The sequence below is a fragment of the Cetorhinus maximus genome, chromosome 7 (genome assembly GCF_964194155.1).
Source record: "Cetorhinus maximus chromosome 7, sCetMax3.hap1.1, whole genome shotgun sequence".
NCBI lineage: Eukaryota > Metazoa > Chordata > Chondrichthyes > Lamniformes > Cetorhinidae > Cetorhinus > Cetorhinus maximus.
The window spans coordinates 39,291,727-39,310,821 of NC_135885.1; the positions used below are offsets into that span (position 1 = coordinate 39,291,727).

Genomic DNA, 19,095 nt, shown 5'->3' on the forward strand with positions numbered 1-19,095 from the left:
GGCCAGACATATTTATCATCTACAACAAAAACAAAAATACCTGGAAAAACTCAGCAGGTCTGGCAGCATCTGTATACATGCAGGACAAGTTGGCGGACAACAAGAGGGAGAGGTCATAGACTGGTGGAGAAATGCCTGAAATCAAGGTCCTCGCGGACTTTGAAAATAGAATCATACAGCTGGTCGCCAAAGATCTGGTCAGTTCCTGTACTAATGGTGAGGTCGGTGGTGCTCTACCTAGTGAGGGTCCAGGAGTGGACCATTCATCAGACAACCAAGCTCTTACTGATGCACTAATTACCTCTCCTTGCTTTCGCAGGCACATCTGGGAAACAGCCGAGGGAGTCCACTACCCAGGGCCTCTAATCAAGCCCTGAAGGCAAATTGAAAGAAGAATCTGAAGGCTCCCTCACTGAAGACCCATCACAGCACTCACCCACACCCTTCACCAGCGCAGAGACACACACCTCGGTGGGACCTAGTTCTAGAGTAGCCTCGCAGTCACAATCTGGTGAGCACATCGCACTGTCTGATCCACAGCAGGCACCAGCAGGGACTTCCCAGGTTTCCAGCACTCGGAGGACTGCTGGAGACCAGAAATCTGCTGAGTCTGAGTCAGATGAGGAGCCTCTGGACTTGGTCATACCTCAGTTGCTGGAGCTGCAAAGGCAAACTCAGGAACATCAGGAAGGGATGTTCACTGCTCTCCTCAGATTGCAAGACACTTGGAGGAGTCCGTCCGCTTTCAGGCTGAGGTGATAGTGCCAGCATGTCATCGCACTGAGGTCAACATTGGTAGGATGGCAGCCGCCATGGAGACCTTGGTCCAGGACATCGGTCTTTTCCTGCTGTGCAGGCTGAACTCCATCGCTGACGCCATAGTTGGCCTCCAACAGTGTCAATGCAAGAGGTGTGCTGGGCGGCTCGATCTCTCTCCAGCTTCCCCTTCTCCACAAGGAGTCAGCCAGAGGCCCTTGGGCACCCATAGGGGAGAGGATCAGCAGGTGCACACCCCAGGGCCATCCATCCAGGTGACTCCAGGAGTGTCCGGCCCATCTGAATCCCCTCTCCCTGTGACCCCAGCAGCCCCAGCCCCACAGGCCGAGGAGGGTGCCACTGCCACACAGCAGGTCCCGAAAGCAGGCTGGGGCCTCCGGGTCTCGGTCCTCCAGAGGATGCCCATCAAAGTCATCACAGATAGGGAATAGCAGTCAGCAGACTGCCTCCACTTCCGCTGTGGATGCCGGGCCACCATGGTTAGGAAGGCTAAGAAGAAATGGTTGCACAGCTGAGGAATGGGTGTTAATCACTTGTACATAATGCTCACTATTGTAACTAAATTCCCAAGAATGTTTCCTTGCCTATGGCTCCTTATTCAGATGAGCAATGTTCGTGTCACTCAGATGAGACACCTTAGTTTGTGCATAAGATAAAAGCGGTTGTCTTAGTCCAGGGCCTCTTCCCTGTGCAGTGTGTAAGCTTCAGACCAGAGTGATCATCTGGCTTCACACTCACTGAATAAGTTACTGATGCCTGCACCTCGACGTTGCTTGTCATTGCTGCCAGAATGTCGTGGACATGTGTCAAGGAATTGCATCATTCTCTCTGTGTGTGCTCTCAGCATCTTTGAGGTAGGACTGGCCCCCATCTTGTCAGCATTTGTGCCCGGTGATGCTGTGCTCCTGAAGGGATCAGGTGCTGAAAGTGGGCAAAGGATTAGGTGCATTTAAAGTTTGACGGCTGCACCTTCATGATATGACCCTGAACACAGAGTGCAAGCGAGCTGCCCTCAGCCAGACAGGAGTCAGACATTCTCAGAGGCCACGCAAAGACCTATGGAGTGTCCTCACTGCATGTCATCATCATCCTCCTGGAACCGAGTGATTCTTAGGACCTCCGCTGTGTCTCCATGACAGCAGCCTTATCACAGAGGGTATGTGCGCTGCCATCAGCCAGACTGGAGTCAAACCTTCACACAGAGGCTATGTGAGGATCTATGGTGTCTCCTCACTGCATGCTGTTATCATCCTCCACAAATCTAGCAGCTATGAGAGCTTCCCAAGCACGCCCGCCTCGTCTGGCCAGTGCAATGGCCTCATCGTCGTTATCCTCACCATAGAGGATCTCCTTACCCTTATCCCTGTTGACGTCCTCCTCATCAGAGGAGAGTCCAGCTCCTCCATCTCCTCCTCAGCCAGCTCCTCATCCTTTGTAGTGCCAGGTTGTAAAGGGCACAGCAGGTGAAGACGATGCGTGACACCCTCTGTGGACTATATTGATCCTAATGAGCCATCCCTGCAGCCTCTGTGGATCCCGGAAGATGTCAGGGATTTGAGACCTACTGAGCATGGAGGAGTTGTAGATGCTCCCCGGGAACTGTGCGCAGACCTGCAGGATGCGTTTGTGGTGCTCGCTTACCAGCTGAACATTCAGTGAGTGGAAGCTTTTGCGGTTGACATAGTTGACCGTTTGTTGCCACGGAGATCTGAGCCACACGTGAGTGCAGTCGATGGCACCCGGCACCTGTGTAAGATCTGGGCAAATCCCAGCATTGTCGCTTCCTGGCTTTCCTGATCCTGGGAGAAATGCACAAAGCTGTGTGCCTTTGTGAAGATGGCGTCCATGACCTCATGGATGCATTTGTGGGTGAAGGCTTGAGATACCCTACAGAGGTCACCTGTGGAGCCCTGAAAGGAGCTACTGGCGTAAAAATTGAACACCATGGTCATTTTCACGCCCAAAGGCAGTGGATGCCCTTCATGTCCCTGTGGTGCCAAATCCTGCAGTAGCTGGCAGACATGACCGACCAGTTCCCTAGACATGTGCAGTCTTCGCCGACACTGGTTCTCAGTCATCTGCAGGAATGAAAGGCGGTGCCCATGGGCCCTGGACCAGCTAGGCGCTGACCAACGACGGCTCGCTGTGATTCTTCAGCAGCATATGCGGGAGTCCCAGCTGCCCCTTCTTCCTGATGGTGCTTATCCTCCCTTTGCCCAGCCAGACACCTCTGTTGTTCTCTTCTCCGTCGTTTCCACTCTCTGAAGGCCATGAGACATACAGCTAGATCATAGAGTCATAGGGTCATGGAGTTTTAGAGCACGGAAAGAGGCCCTTCAGCTCATCGTTTCCGCGTTGGCATCAAGACCCTATCTACTCTAATCCCATTTTCCAGCACTTGGCCCGTAGCCCTGTATGTTATGTTGTTTCAAGTGTTCACCTAAATACTTCTTAAATGTTGTGAGGGTTCCTGCCGCTACCACCCTTTCAGGCAGTGAGTTCCGGATAACCCCCACCCTCTGGGTGAAAAATGTTTTCCCCAAATCCCCTCTAAGTTTCCTGCCCCTTACCTTAAATCTATGCCCCCTGGTTATTGACCCCACACTAAAGGGAAAAGTTTCTTCCTATCTACCCTATCTATGCCCCTCATAATTTTGTACACCTCTAACAGGTCCCCCCTCAGCCTTCTCTGCTCTAAGGAAAACAACCCCAGCCTATGTAGTCTCTCTTCACAGCTAAAACACTCCAGCCCAGGCAATATTCTAGTGAATCTCCTCTGCACCCTCTCTAGTGCAATCACATCCTTCCTATAGTGTGGCGCCCAGAACTGCACACAGTACTCCAGATGTGGCCTAACTAATGTTTTATACAGTTCCAGCATAACCTCCCTGTTCTTGTATTCAAGAATAACGGCAAGTATCCCATATGCCTTCTTAACCACCTTATCTACATGTCCTGCTGCCTTCAAGGATCAATGGACATGCACACCAAGGTCCCTCTGATCCTCTGTACTTCCTAGGGTCCTACCATTCATCGTGTACTCCCTTGCCTTGTTAGTCCTCCCAAAATGCATCACCTCACACTTTTCAGGATTAAATTCCATTTGCCACTGCTCTGCCCATCTGACCAACCCATCTACATTGTCCTGCAGTCTAAGGCTTTCCTCCTTGATATTTACCATACCACCAATTTTCGTGTCATCTGTGAACTTACTGATCATACCTCCTACATACATGTCTAGACTATTAATGTACACTACAAACAGCAAGTGACCCAGCACTGAACCCTGCGGTATGCCACTGGACACAGGCTTCCAAGTGCAAAAACAACCTTTGACCATCACCTTCTTCCTCCTGCCACTAAGCCAATTTTGGATCCAATTTGCCAAACTGCCCTCGATCCCATGGGCTCTTACCTTCTTGACCAGTCTCTCATGTGAGACATTGTGAAAAGCCTTACTGAAGTCTATGTAGACTACATCAACTACACTACCCTCATCTACACATCTAGTCACTTCCTCGAAAAAATCAACCAAATTTGTTAGATATGATGTCCCCCTGACAAAGCTATGCTGACTATCCTTGATTAATTCCTTACCTCTCCAAGTGGAGATTAATTCTGTCCCTCAGAATTTTTTCCAAAAGTTTCCCTACTACTGATGTTAGACTTATTGGCCTATAGTTCCCTGGTTTATCCTTACCACTCTTCTTGAACAATGGTACCACATTAGCTGTCCTCCAGTCCTCTGGCACCTCTCCTGTGGCCAGAGAGGATTTGAAAATTAATGTCAGAGCCCCTGCAATCTCCTCCCTTGCCTTCCACAGCAGCCTGGGATACATCTCATTTGGGCCTGGGGATTTATCCACTTTTAAGCCCGCTAAAACTGCTAATACTTCCTCCCTCTCAATGCTAATTTGTTCAAGTATATCACAGCCCTCCTCCTTGATTTCTATACCTAAAACGTCCTTCTCTATAGTGAATACAGATGCAAAATAATCATTTAAAACCTCGCTTACGTCTTCTGGCTCTTCACACAAATTGCCACTTTGGTCCCTCATGGGCCCTACTCTTTCTCTGGTTATCCTCTTGCCCTAATATTATAAAACACCTTGGGATTTTCCATTATTTTACCCACCAGTGATTTTTCATGCCCCCTCTTTGCTCTCCTGATTTCTTTATTAAGTAACCCCCTGCACTTTCTATACTCCTCTAGGGCTTCCGCTGTTTTGAGCTCTCAGTATCTACCATAAGCTCCCCTTTTTTTCCTTATCCAATCCTGCACATTCCTCGACATCCAGGGTTCTCTGGACTTCTTTATGGGAACATGTTGGCCCTGCACTCTCACTATTTCCTTTTTGAATGACTCCCACTGCTTTGATGTAGATTTTCCAAGTCCACTTGCTCCCAGTCCACTTTGGCCATATCCTGTCTTATCATATTAAAATCGGCCTTCCCCCAATTCAGAAACTCTATTTCCGGTCCATATTTATTCTCTTCAATAACTACCTTAAATCTTACTGAGTAATGGTCATTATCACCGAAATGCTCCTCCACTGACACATCTACCACTTGCCTGGCTTTGTTTCCTAAAATTAGGTCCAGCACCTCTTGTAGGATTTTCTATGTGCTGGCTTAAAAAGCTCTCCCGGATACATTTTAAGAATTCCGCCCCCTCTAAGCCTTTCCCGCTTTGTCTATCCCTGTTAATATTGGGGAAGTTGAAATCCCCTATTATTACCCTATTATTTTTAAACTTCTCTGAGATTTGCGTACATATCTGCCCTTCTATATCTCCCTGACTGTTTGGGGGTCTATAGTATACTCCCAGCAATGTGATTGCCCCATTTTTGTTTTTAAGTTCTACCCATATGGCCTCATTTGAGGAGTCTTCTAAGATATAATCCCTCCTTATTGTAGTAATTGACTTATTGATCAATATTACAACACCACCTCCTCTTTTACAGCCCCCCAGCCCCCGTCTCACCTGGAGATTCTATACTCCAGAATATTGAGCTGCCAGTCCTGCCCCTCCCTCAACCATGTCTCCATGATAGCAATGATATCATATCCCCATGTATTAATCAACACCCTCAACTCATCTGCCTTACTCGCAAGACTCCTTTCATTAAAATAAATGCCATCCAGCCTTGCAATACTCCCCTGTGCCTTAACTTGAATATAAATGGTATGCCTTCCAGACTGACTTGGTTTTTCTTTTATATTTGTCTGTGCAACACCACCTCCACTCCGTATCCCATCCCCATGCCAAATTAGTTTAAACACCCACCAACAGCCCTAGCAAACCCCGTCCCACAACAATGTTTGTCCCATTCCAGTTCAAGTGCAACCCATTGGACTTGTACAGGTTCCACCTTCCCCAGTGGTCTAGGAATCTAAAGCTGTCCCTCTTGCACCAACTCTTCAGATACGCATTCATCTGCTCTATCCGCCTATTCCTATACTCACTAGCATGTGGCACCGTGAGTAATCCAGAGATTACAACTCTTGAGGTCCTGCTTTTCAATCTGCTACCTAGCTCCCTAAATTCTTGTTGCAGGATCGCATCCCTCTTTCTACCTATGTCGTTGGTACCAATGTAAACCACGATCTCTGACTGTTCACCCTCTCCCTTCAGAATGCCCTGCAGCCATTCAATGATATCCTTGACCCTGGCCCCAGGGAAGCAACACACCATCCTAGAGTCATGTCTGCGGCCACAGAAATGCCTGTCTGTACAATTTCTCTTCACATTTTTTCAAGAGCTAAATTTATCTTCAGTAGTATGCACTTCAAATGAAAGTTCTCCATTTGTCACTTCAGGATGCATGTTTGGAATTTCCTCCTCCTCATCAAGGAAGTACTTCTCAATTAGCTTTAATGCTGTTTTACACACCGTGGCATTTGGATGGAATTGAAGAGACTCAATTTTCTCCAAGCCATTAAGTTCTTCTATTAATAGACATAGGTTATCCATCTCACCCAACAGTTCTCCAGCCTGGAAGATGTTGGACAAGGATTCAGGATCACAAGAAGAATTTTGGCATCTTTGTTACTTAGTAGGTTAAAGAGAGGTTCCAGCACCCCACATTGCACCAAGTGAACAACCTGGTCAACTTTCCCACCATTCATGTAATTAGTCACAGACCAAACAGCTTCTTTTTGTACTTTAAATTCACCTCTTTCCAGAAGTTCAATAAGGGGAGCTATAACTCCGCAAGTAATCGACTGTTGAATCTGCATTGTAGGTCCAGCAGCAATATTGGAAATGGTCCAAGCAGCCTCCTTCTGTATACAGGTCTTGTGATGTTTCAAAAGCTTCAGTAGAATGGAGAGATCTCCTGCTTCAAGTGCCGCCTCTGTTTGGTTATCAGTTCCGGTCACAATGTTTCCAACAGTGCAGATGGCAGGAGTCAACAGAGCCGGCTTATCCTTTAACATCAATTGCACAAGCCTTGGAAAGATACCGGTGCGGACCACCTCCTCAATCCATTCATTTGGGCCAGCCGTCAGGTACGATATTGCCCAACAAGCATCAGAGTGAAGGATATTATCCTCATAATGAAGAAACTGAACCAGCGTGGGGAGGATCTGTTGAACTGTCTGGAGAGGTGGGTGTGGATTTTTGTTGCGACATAGATTTGATATAGTCCATGTGATATTGCTCAAGAAGCCAACTGGGATGCCTGGTTGTACCAAGCCCAGAAGTGAGGGGACAGCAGAGCATTCAATTACTGCATCACAAAAGAGGGGGTCATCACCTGCAATGTTACCAAAGGCCCACACAGCTTGCTCACTGATGTGCATGTATGGAGAGGAAAGGAGATGTACAAGTGGTGGAATTGCACCTCCTTCTACCACGGCCCGTTTGTGCTGATGTTCCTGAGAAAATGTTTGTCAGTGCCCAGGCTGACTCAAACTGCAGTATAGAATCATCATCTCGACCAAGGAATTCAACAATTAATCAACCTTTTTGAATTCTGATGGGGTTCCTGTTGGGCTTAGCTGCTGCTCCAACAGGCTCGATCTGGGCCTCAACCCTCAGGCTTTTATTGAGAAGCTCCACTGGCGCCGTTCACCCCAAGGTTTGCTCTGCTCTGCTCCCGCTACTGCTCCAACTGGTTACAGGGGAGCTCAGTCCCATGTGTTGCACAGCCTGCAGTATGTGGGAAGTCTTAGATGCTCCAGGTCACCAGGCTCCTGGTGACCTGGAGCATCTAAGACTTCCCACATACTGCAGGCTGTGCAACACATGGGACTGAGCTCCCCTGACTGATTGACAGCAGCTTTGCCCTCTGGAGTGCATGCTGTATTCTCAGCTCAGGCACAGGCATTCTCCTAACCCACACTACGAGGCTTCACTGTTAGCTTGAACCATGAGGGAGACTGGACCAAACCTGAATGATGACATTGCAACAGGTTGTGAGCGTCTCCACCTGTGACTGCTCCATGGACAGCTTTCACAAGGAGATTGTACAACTTTCCCAGTCATTCAACTGTTCTGCAGTCCACTAAAACGCTCATGACTTTGCAGTCTGTGCCCGAGGGGTGAAATATGTATAAAATTATGAGGGGCATAGATAGGGTAGACAGGAAGGAACTTTTCCCCTTGGTGGAGGGATCAATAACCAGGGGGCATAGATTTAAGATAAAGGGCAGGAGGTTTAGAGGGGATGTGAGGAAGAATTTTTTCACCCAGAGGGTGGTGGGAATCTGGAACTCACTGACTGAAAGGGTGGTAGAGCCAGAAACCCTCATAACATTTAAGAACTATTTAATTGTGCACTTGCAATGCCTTGGCATACAAGGCTATGGGCCTAGTGCTGGAAAATGGGATTAGAATAGTAAGGTACTTGTTTGACCGGCGCAGACTCGATGGGCCGAATGGCCTTTTTCTGTGCTGTAGACCTCTATGACTCTATGACTCTAAAATCTCTGGAGCACTTTGTCCTTTCTTCGTTCAAGAAGAAATGCCAAGAAGCCTATGTAAGAGGTCAAATGCCTGGTCTTAGGCAGTCAGTCTGGATGCCTGAAAAGTGGTCTGACTCAATCTTGGATCAGACGTTCCACTAGAGCTGTACCTTGAGTATCCTGCCATCCATTCTTAATTAGCACTTTTCTTAGATAATATCACCACCTTCAACACCTCTTTGATCCTTTTGTCTGTGACATCTTTTGATTATCTGCTCCTATCACTGCTTGCTTGTCCCCACAACCACCCCACCCTCAACTTCTCTCTCCCCCCACCCCCTACCTTAAACCAGCTTATATTTCACCCCTCTCCCAACTATACTTCAGTTCTGTTGAAGGGTCATGTTGGACTCGAAACGTCAACTCTTTTCTTCTCCACCGATGCTGCCAGACCTGCTGAGTTTTTCCAGGTAATTCTGTTTTTGTTTTGGATTTCCAGCATCCGCAGTAGCTTTTAGCTTTTTGTTTTTGTCAGTCTATATGGTTTATTTTTGGAAAAAAGGTAGCAACCCATGATTTTTATAGCAAATCTTTTGGGGCAGGATCGTTGGGCAAGGACGGTGGGTGGGCCCGGGAATGGCCGGGAAATGGCCCGCTGCTTGCAATCGGCCCCTGACTGCGATTTCACGCTGGCTGGCCAATTAACGGCCAGCCAGCGTGAAAGGCGTGCTGAGCAGCTTAGCGTTGCCAGGGTGGGTGCGGGAGGAGGGTGAGCGCTGAAGTCTGCGCATGTGCAAGGGAGCATGCAATGAAAGCTCCCTGAAGGTAGAGAGCTGCCTCAGGGAGCTGAATTATTTTAAACCAATGAATAAAGTTTTTAAAATTCCAGAAAAAAACGTCCATACAGCGGACTCACTCACCTTAACATGTATATTTGAAAAATTCTGCCCAAAAATTTGTATTTTTAAAATTTAATTACAGAAGCCTCATCCTGCCCATTGTTGAGGTTTCCTCAAAAATCCAAAGGCCACCTGCCAATTTGCCTGCCCGCCAACTGTAACGTTGGATGGGCAGCAAAATATACAGCTAATTAATTGATTAATGGTCTTAATAGGCTTCTTAATTGTCGGCGGGTGTGCTGCCGACTCTTGTGCGCGCCCACTGACTGAAATATTGAGCGAGTGTGCAATGACGTCGGGATGCTCGCCCGACCTCACTGCGAGCTATTTCACGTTCGGGCGTGTTGGGCGTGCGTCCGCACACCAAGCGGAAAATCCTGCCCTTGATTTAACAAGAGTTTTTCTCCTGATTTATGAAATGGTGGCATTACTGAATATAAGAAGCCAACTTGTAACTGACAATGCTTGAACCTGACATAAAACTCTAATTACAAGTTTAGACATGATGCTCTTCAGATGATATGCCCTTTGTTACTTTGAATAGAAGTAACTGCAGTTATTAAAGTATCAGTGCCCCACAAGAACAACCATTAACATCTACATTTCAGGATATAAATTACAAGTAAAGGAGCAACATCTTTGGTTTAAAACTTAACATCAAAGCATATTCATGATGCACAATCTGTTTTGAAAAATAGGAATTAACTGTCTCAAAAACATTTGCTTGCCAGTAATTGGTGCTAAATTCATCATACTGAGTGGCCAATATTCTATAAGTTTTGCAACAATACCTAGTGGCATGAAGTGTTGGGGATCACAGGGTTTAGTGAGAGGGAGGAACTGAAAGAAATCAGTATTAGTAGGGAAATGGTGTTGGGGAAATTGATGGGATTGAAGGCTGATAAATCCCCAGGGCCTGATAATCTACATCCCAGAGTATTTAAGGAAGTGGCCCTAGAAATAGTGGATGCATTGGTGGTCATCTTTCGAGATCCTATAGACTCTGGAACAGTTCCTACAGATTGGAGGGTAGCTAATGTAACCCCACTATTTAAAAAGAAAGGTAGAGAGAAAACAGGGAATTATAGACCAGTCAGCCTGATGTCGATAGTGGGGAAAATTCTAGAGTCCATTATAAAAGATTTAATGCTGAGCATGTGGAAAACAGTGGCAGAATCGGACAGAGTCAGCATGGATTTATGAAAAGGAAATCATGCTTGACATATCTACTGGAATTTTTCAAGGATGTAATTAGTAGAATTGATGAGGAGGAGCCAGTGGATGTGGTTTATTTCAACTTCCAGAAGGCTTTTGACAAAATCCCACATAAGAGTTTGGCGTGTAAAATTAAAGCGCATGGGATTGGGGGTGGTGTATTGAGATAGATAGAAAACTGGTTGGTAGACAGGAAACAAAGAGTAGGAATAAACGGGTCTTTTTCCGAATGGCAGGCAGTGACTAGTGGGGTGCTGCAGGGATCGGTGCTGGGACTCCAGCTATTCACAATATACAGTAATGATTTAGATGAAGGAATTAAATGTAATATCTCCAAATTTGCAGATGACACAAAGCTGGGCGGGAGGGTGAGCTGTGAGGAGGATGCAGAGATGCTTCAGTGTGATTTGGACAAGCTGAGTCAGTGGGCAAATACATGGCAGATGCAGTATAATGTGGATAAATGTGAGGTTATCCATTTTGATAGCAAAAACAGGAAGGCAGATTATTACCTGAATAGCTGTAAATTGAGTGAAGGGAACGTGCAACCAGACCTGGGTGTCCTTGTACACCAGTCACTGAAGGTAAGCATGCAGATGCAGCAGGCGGTAAAGGAGGCAAATGGTATGTTGGCCTTCATAGCCAGAGGATTCGAGTACAGGAACAGGGATGTCTTGCTGCAATTGTACAGGGCCTTGGTGAGACCACACCTGGAATATTGTGTACAGTTTTGGTCTCCTTATCTGAGAAAGGATGTACTTGCTATAGAGGGAGTGCAGCGAAGGTTTACCCGACTGATTCCTGGGATGGCGGGACTGACATATGAGGAGAGATTGAGTCAATTAGGATTATATTCGCTAGAGTTCAGAAGAATGAGGGGTGATCCCATAGAAACCTATAAAATTCTAACAGGACTAGACAGAGTAGATGCAGGAAGGATGTTCCTGGTGGTGGGGGAGTCCAGAACCAGGGGTCACAGTCTGAGGATATGGGGTAGATCATTTAGGACTGAGATGAGGAGAAATTTCTTCACCCAGAGAGTGGTGAGCCTGTGGAATTCGTTACCACAGAAAGTAGTTGAGACCAAAACATTGTATGCTTTCAAGGAGTTAGATATAGCTCTTGGGGCGAAAGGGATCAAAGGGTATGGGAAGAAAGCGGGAGCAGGCTATTGAGTTGGATGATCAGCCATGATCATAATGAATGGCGGAGCAGGCTCGAAGGGCCGAATGGCCTACTCCTGCTCCTAGTTTCTATGTTTAAAGAAACAAGTTGGATTACCAAAGAGCTGCCATATTCATTTCTCCTTTCGTGCTCCATTATAGCAGGTAGGCCTCAAAATTCAGCTCTGTAGAGCTGGTAGTTTTGGTGCTCCTGGTGCCATTTTAATAACGAACTGGTATCTGCTTCACTTGCACTCATTTCCGGTGTGACCCACACTGAGCACTTGGTGAGGGTGTTAGCAAAGACATTATGAGCCTATGTCAGAAGTTATGAGCCTATGTCATGCGGTGTAAGCAGATCGTGATATCAGTCAGTGAATAACGTTGATTTGATGCCAGTGCTGCCATTCTGAATCTAGCCATTCTAATTAAAGTCCTTTCTTAAACACACACAGCTGAATATAGATTCAGCAGCAGAAAGGAGCGCCCACCACCAGTGCCATTTAAAGGGATCATTAGCAACTTGCAGGTTAGTTGCTAAATAATTTCTATGGGCTCTATTTAAGTTTGTGGAAGTATTGGATGTTTTGAGGAGTTGGTTACAGTTGGTGATGTTTGTAGGGAGTGGTACTGCATGTGGGAAAGCCAGTAGCTAGAAAAGCTCTCTATAAAAAGGTCAGTTTTCTGTTTGGCAGTAAGAAGAAAAATAGAATTCCAGAAGCTATTGGAGAAGCAATGTATGAACGAGCTAAAGGGGACTGAATCCTAAAAGTGGTATGAATAGCTCAGGTATGCAAAAGGGCTGAGAATTTGTATTAGACTATCAGGGTATTGCTGGTTGGTTGGTTGGTTGAGAAAGAACTCCAGAAAGCTATGCCAATGAGAGAGGGTTCAGAGGTATGCTCCTTGTCACTGTTAACCATATCCGGGCACTTCAGGTGGAATATAGCCGCCAGTGAATATCACTCTGAGGCCAAATCGATAGAGTGGGAAAGCGAGAGATCCCACATACCAGAGGCAAGTTAGAGAACTTTAGATAAAAGCAAAATGCTGCAGAAGCTAGAAATCTGAAACAAAAACAAAAAACAAAAATTGCTGGAAAAACTCAGCAGGTCTGACAGCATCTGTGGAGAGAAAGACAAAGTTAACGTTTCAAGTCCTTATGACTCTTTATCAGAACTCTCTGAGTTCTGAGTTCAGGGTCTAGAAGAAGAGTCATAAGGACTTGAAACATTAACTCTGTCTTTCTCTCCACAGATGCTGTCAAACCTGTTGAGTTTTTCCAGCAATTTTTGTTTTTTGTTTTTGTTTTGGAGAACTTTAGAACTGCACATGGTGCCACATGTGGATGGGGAGTGATGTGGGTGCTTGTGGTTCTGTGATGCATATCTTTATTAAATTGACTATTTTAGAATCATATCTCTCAAGACTGAAATTTTCTTTTACCAAATGGAAGCACATGGCATTATCTGTTCATTTGGATGCTAATCTGGGATTCTTTTTTTTTTAAGTCATAGTTCACCTTGGAACTGTCAACAAGCAGGCCTCTTCCAAGAAACTACCTGACCTTTATGGTACTTGAGGAAGATCTGGTTGTTTGTTTTGAACAGCAATCACTTTAATTGATGGGGAAAATAACTGAAAAGGCAAAGGTTGGTAACTTGTCGGAAATCACATGGGAGAGAGGAAGAAAACTTAAGTTGTGAACCTGCTTGTTTTGAAGGCAGTTTTGTTTGGGAACTAGCGAGGAAGGAAGAGCTACCCCCTAGCCAGCTCTCTCTCCTTCTCTCTACCTTGCCTGCAATTGTGTGTGGCTAGCAACTTGCAGCCAGAGAACCCTCATGTGAGTGTAATGTCTGCATTTGGACCTGCAAAGCTTAGACCAGTTGGTGAGAACTTTCGGACGTCCATACAAGGGAACTCTGGGTCAACAGCATCGAGAACCTGCAAACTTTATCCTTTATTTTATAATGCCCATCCTCTAAAGCTCATCTCTGTAGAGAACCTCTATCCATTTGTCTTTTGTTTGTCTGTATGTGCGCTGAGGGAATTCTTTAGGAAGAGATAGATAGTTTTGTTTCCTGATTACAATTGTGAATTAACTAGTACTTCCAACTTGTTAAAAAGAAGTTTCTTATTATAATAAACAATCATTCTGAGTTTATTGAAAGAAGCCTGGTTGAAGACTCTTTTATTCCGGGCACCAGTAGGGGAAATAGATTATTGACTATTTTGGTGAGAAAATTTAAACTTTTAAATTAATGGCATGGCCTGTGGAGTAGGGGGCTAGATCATAAGCACAATCCCTGTTTAAGAAGGGAGTGAGGCAAAAGATGAGAAATTACAGGCCGGTTAGCCTGACCTCGGTCGTTGGTAAGATTTTAGAGTCCATTATTAAGGATGAGATTTCAGAATACTTGGAAGTGCATGGTAAAATCGGGCAAAGTCAGCATGGTTTCATCAAGGGGAGATCATGCCTGACAAATCTGTTAGAATTCTTTGAGGAGGTAACGAGTAGGTTAGACAAAGGAGAGCCAATGGACGTTATCTACTTGGACTTTCAGAAGGCCTTTGACAAGGTGCCGCACAGGTGGCTGCTCAGTAAGATAAGAGCCAATGGTGTTAGAGGCAAGGTACTAGCATGGATAGAAGATTGGCTGTCTGGCAGGAGGCAGAGAGTGGGGATAAGGGGGTCCTTCTCAGGATGGCGGCTGGTGACTAGTGGAGTTCCGCAGGGGTCAGTGTTGGGACCACAACTTTTCACTTTATATATTAATGATCTAGATGAAGGAACTGAGGGCATCCTGGCTAAGTCTGCAGATGATACAAAGATAGGTGGAGGGACAGGTAGTATTGAGGAGGCTGCAGAAGGATTTGGACAGGTTAGGAGAATGGGCAAAAAAGTGGCAGATGGAATACAACATGGGGAAGTGTGAGGTCATGCACTTTGGTAGGAAGAATAGAGGGATAGACTATTTTCTAAATGGGGAGAGAATTCAGAAATCTGGAGTGCAAAGGGACTTGGGAGTCCTAGTCCAGGATTCTCTTAAGGTTGATTTGCAGGTTGAGTCGGTAGTTAGGAAGGCACATGCAATGTTGGCATTTATTTCGAGAGGACTAGAATATAAAAGCAGGGATGTGTTGCTGAAGCTTTATAAGGTTCTGGTCAGACCACATTTAGAATATTGTGAGCAATTTTGGGCCCCGTATCTCAGGAAGGATGTGCTGGCCCTGGAGAGGATCCAGAGGAGGTTCACGAGAACGATCCCAGGAATGAAAGGCTTAACATATGAGGAACGTTTGACGACTCTGGGTCTATACTCGATGGAGTTTCGAAGGATGAGAGGGGATCTGATTGAAACTTACAGAATACTGAAAGGCCTGGATAGAGTGGACGTGGGGAAGATGTTTCCATTAGTAGGAGAGACGAGGACCCGAGGGCACAGCCTCAGAGTAAAGGGAAGACCTTTTAGAACAGAGATGAGGAGAAACATCTTTAGCCAGAGAGGGTGAATCTATGGAATTCATTGCCACAGAAGGCTGTGGAGGCCAGGTCATTGAGTGTATTTAAGACCGAGATAGATAGGTTCTTGATTGGTATGGGGATCAAAGGTTACGGGGAGAAGGTGGGAGAATAGGGTTGAGAAACTTATCAGCCATGATTGAATGGCGGAGCAGACTTGATGGTACAAATGGCCTAATTTCTGCTCCTATGTCTTATGGTCTTATGTTCACTTCTTCCATCCTGGTCACAACATAAATTGGGGGCTCTTGCAGGATTTGAAACGCGGACAGCGGGTGATTGGACTTGGAGTAACAGCAATTGGTAAGGGATAAAAGGACAGAGACCAGGTTTCTTATATATTAGTGAACCTTTGGTGCAAGTGAGTTTTTGAAACAGCCTGGGTTAAATTATGATTCTTTAATGATATTAACCATCGCTCAGTTGGTGAGTGTTGTGGATGAGTTAAGAATATAAGTTAGAGCGAGAGCTAAGAAAGTAGAGCTCCAAAGATTAGTAGACAAAAGACTGAAAATGGAAGTGAAAGAACCTTTAGAATTGGAAGGATACATGTTTATGTGAGCATAGTTTCAGATAGGACAGAAGTTGCGACTGGAATTTTGGGTGAAGGAAAAGGCGAGGGAATGAGAGGAAAGGGAAAAAGAGAGAGCGTTTCAATGAGAATTGGAAATGTGTAAACTTGACCTTCAGAGAGAGCAGTTAGCAAGGGAGGAAAGTGAGAAGGAATGATAAAGGCTTAAAAGGCTGGAATTTAAAAGAGAGGTCTCAGATACTGAGGAAAGTGCTGAAGCTGAAACAACCACCTACAACCCAAAGCCCAGTGGTTGATGTTTTAATTCATACAAGCCCTTCCAAAGTTTGAGGAAACAGATGTAGAGGCATTCTTTATTTTGTTTGAGAAGGTAGCTAAGCAAATGCAATGGCGAAAAGAAATCTGCACATTGCTCTTGCAGTGTAGATTGGTGGGTAGAGTTCATGAGGTATATGCATCGCTGTCGGAAGAAGTACCTGTGGATTATGATGGAGGAAAAAGGCTATTCTTAGTGTGTCTGAGTTGGTCCCTGAGGCGCACAGGCAGAAATTTTGGAACATAAATAAACAGCCTGGGTAGACCTATATAGAATTTGAGAGGGTAAAGCAAAGTAATTTTGACGATTGGATACAGGCATTAAAGGTAGAGACAACATATGAAGCTCTTAGGGAAATAATTCTCCTGGAAGAATTTAAAAATTTACTTCCTCCAGTAGTTAGAACCTATGTTAAAGACCAACAGCTAGATAGGAAGCAGAGATGGCTGACGATTATGAGCTGGTCCATAAATCTAAACCCTTTTTCTGTCACCCCCATAAACCCAAGAAGGATGGAACGTGGGAAGGTGAAAGGAAGAGAAGGAGCCAGGGAAGAGAAGGGACAGCTGGGAATTGCCCCAAAACTGTGCAGTGCACAGAGGTGAGAGTTTCAGATGGTGCAAACATTCTAGTGTAGTCTCTTCATTGATGGGAGCCTCAAAACTGGAGTCCCCATTGATCATTGAAAGACGATGGCAACATGATGCAGATCTCCATTGTCCACCAGGGTGTCTGGCATGCACAGCGACAGTGTGATGATTTAAATTAATGACATTTTGTTATTCTCCCTTAGATTTGCCACCAGGCACTCACTCGCAGGACCTCGAAGAGCCACCACTAATGCCAGAGGACCGCCGGACTTCAGCTGCACCTGTGTCACACCTGCTCTCTGAACCAGGCACCAGCGCAGGTACCAGCACCTTGGTGGGCATTAGATCTCCGACTAGAATGTTGGTGCACAACGGTGAGGGTACTTCACACTCGCTTGAGGTGCAGGTGAAGACAGAGAGTGCCCAGGGCGCCAGCAGTTGGAGAACTGCTGGAGACCAGGATGATGCTGAGTCAAAGGCAGATGATGAGCCTCTGGAGTTGTCCATTAGGCGGCAGATGCTGGATGTCCAGCGGGATGTGCGGGAGGATCTGGCGGAGATTCATGAGAGTATGCATGCCATGCCCTCTGTTGTGGAGGAGTCCACATGGGGCATAAGCACTGCATTGACCCTCATGGCTGAGCGCACTGCATCCTCCATTGACAGAGTGGCGACTCTCATGGAGAGGCAACTCCAGGAACAGAATCAGGGGTTTTTGGGGTTGCGCTTGGACCTGCAAGCCCTCACAAGCAATGACCTCAGGTAGTCAGTGGCAGTGTGAGAGATGGATGAGGCACCCAGTATTCTGGCTTGGTGCCCATCCATCAATGGCGAACAGGGAGGTCCAGAGCGACCTCACGTTGGCGCACGAGCTGCTTGTCATCTTTGTGGGTACCTCTCAGGGCACTCTGGATGACGGCAATAGCTCCTCTGTCCCTCTGCCAGTGGCCATGGCATCTGATGAGGCTGCAATGACTGGGAGATGCCAACTGTGGCACTGGCCGCTCCCTCCCGGGCGGGGCCAGCACAGGCTGCACTGGCCAGAGGGCAACCTCCAAGGTCATCAAGGCCAACAAGACAACACAGTCAGCAGGCTGCCTCCAATGCCGCTGCCAGTGAGTGGGGGGCACCAAAACGCAGCACTCATAAACGTAAGTTTAAGGCACCATGAGCACAAGATGGACTGGTCATGGGTGATCTTCTGTCCTGTAATGTTTTGTTTAGATGTTTACTGGTGTGGAAATGAACACCAGAGATGGTGATGTTAATTTGTTTTGAGCATGAAAATTACATAAATTTTGTTTTTGTCGTAATGGCCTGAGTATGCTTCACATTTTTATTGGCACAGAGTATGCCAGTATGTAATGCTGTACATGAATGGCTCTAAACCTTATTGCACAGGCACTGAGTGGACTTTGGGTGCAAATAAAAGGTCATTTCAGAGTGGTCCAGGAATCGGAAGTGCATCCTCAGAAGACCTATGGTCCTCTCTATCACCGCTCTTGTGGAGGCATGGCGCCTATTATAACACTGCTCTGCCTCTGTTCTTGTGTGGCAGAGAGGCGTCATAAGCCACCTTTTCAATGGATAGCCCTTGTCACTCAGCAGCCATCTATTCAGTCGAGCTGGAGCGCTGAATAGCCTTGGCACTTGGGAGTGTCTGAGGATGTAAGAGTCTTGGGAGCTGCCAGGGTACCTTGCACAAACTTGCAGAATCTGTGTCTTGTGGTCACACACTATCTGCATGTTCATCGAGTGGAATCCCTTCCTGTTGACGAAGGGACCTGCCTGACCCACTGGCACCTTGATGGCTACATGTGTGCAGTCGATGGCACCCTGGATGCTGGGGAACCCAGCAATCGCTGCAAACCCTCTGGCTTGTTCAGCCTGGCTGGCCTCGTCCATACGGAAATGAATAAATGTCTTTACCCGCCTGAACAGAACTTCTGTCACCAGCTTGACACAACTATGGACAACTGATTGGGAGACTCCACTCAGATCCTCCACTGAGCCCTGGGAAAAGCCAGAGGCATAGAAGCTGTAGGCCACTGTGACCTTCAGAGCCACTGGCATGGGGTGTCCACCCACACAGTTGGAGTTGATCTCAGGCCCAATCAAAGGACAATTGGAGGTCACTGTCTCCCTGAAGAGGTGGAGCCTCCTTTGGCATTG

The 19,095-nt window shown here is 46.4% G+C and overlaps 1 pseudogene; it reads right to left on the reverse strand.

Moving 5' to 3' along the window:
• LOC144683079 (importin subunit alpha-5 pseudogene) overlaps nt 1-7,735 on the reverse strand; it is a 47,401-nt pseudogene extending 39,666 nt beyond the window's left edge.
• Between the last annotated feature and the right edge of the window lie 11,360 nt (nt 7,736-19,095).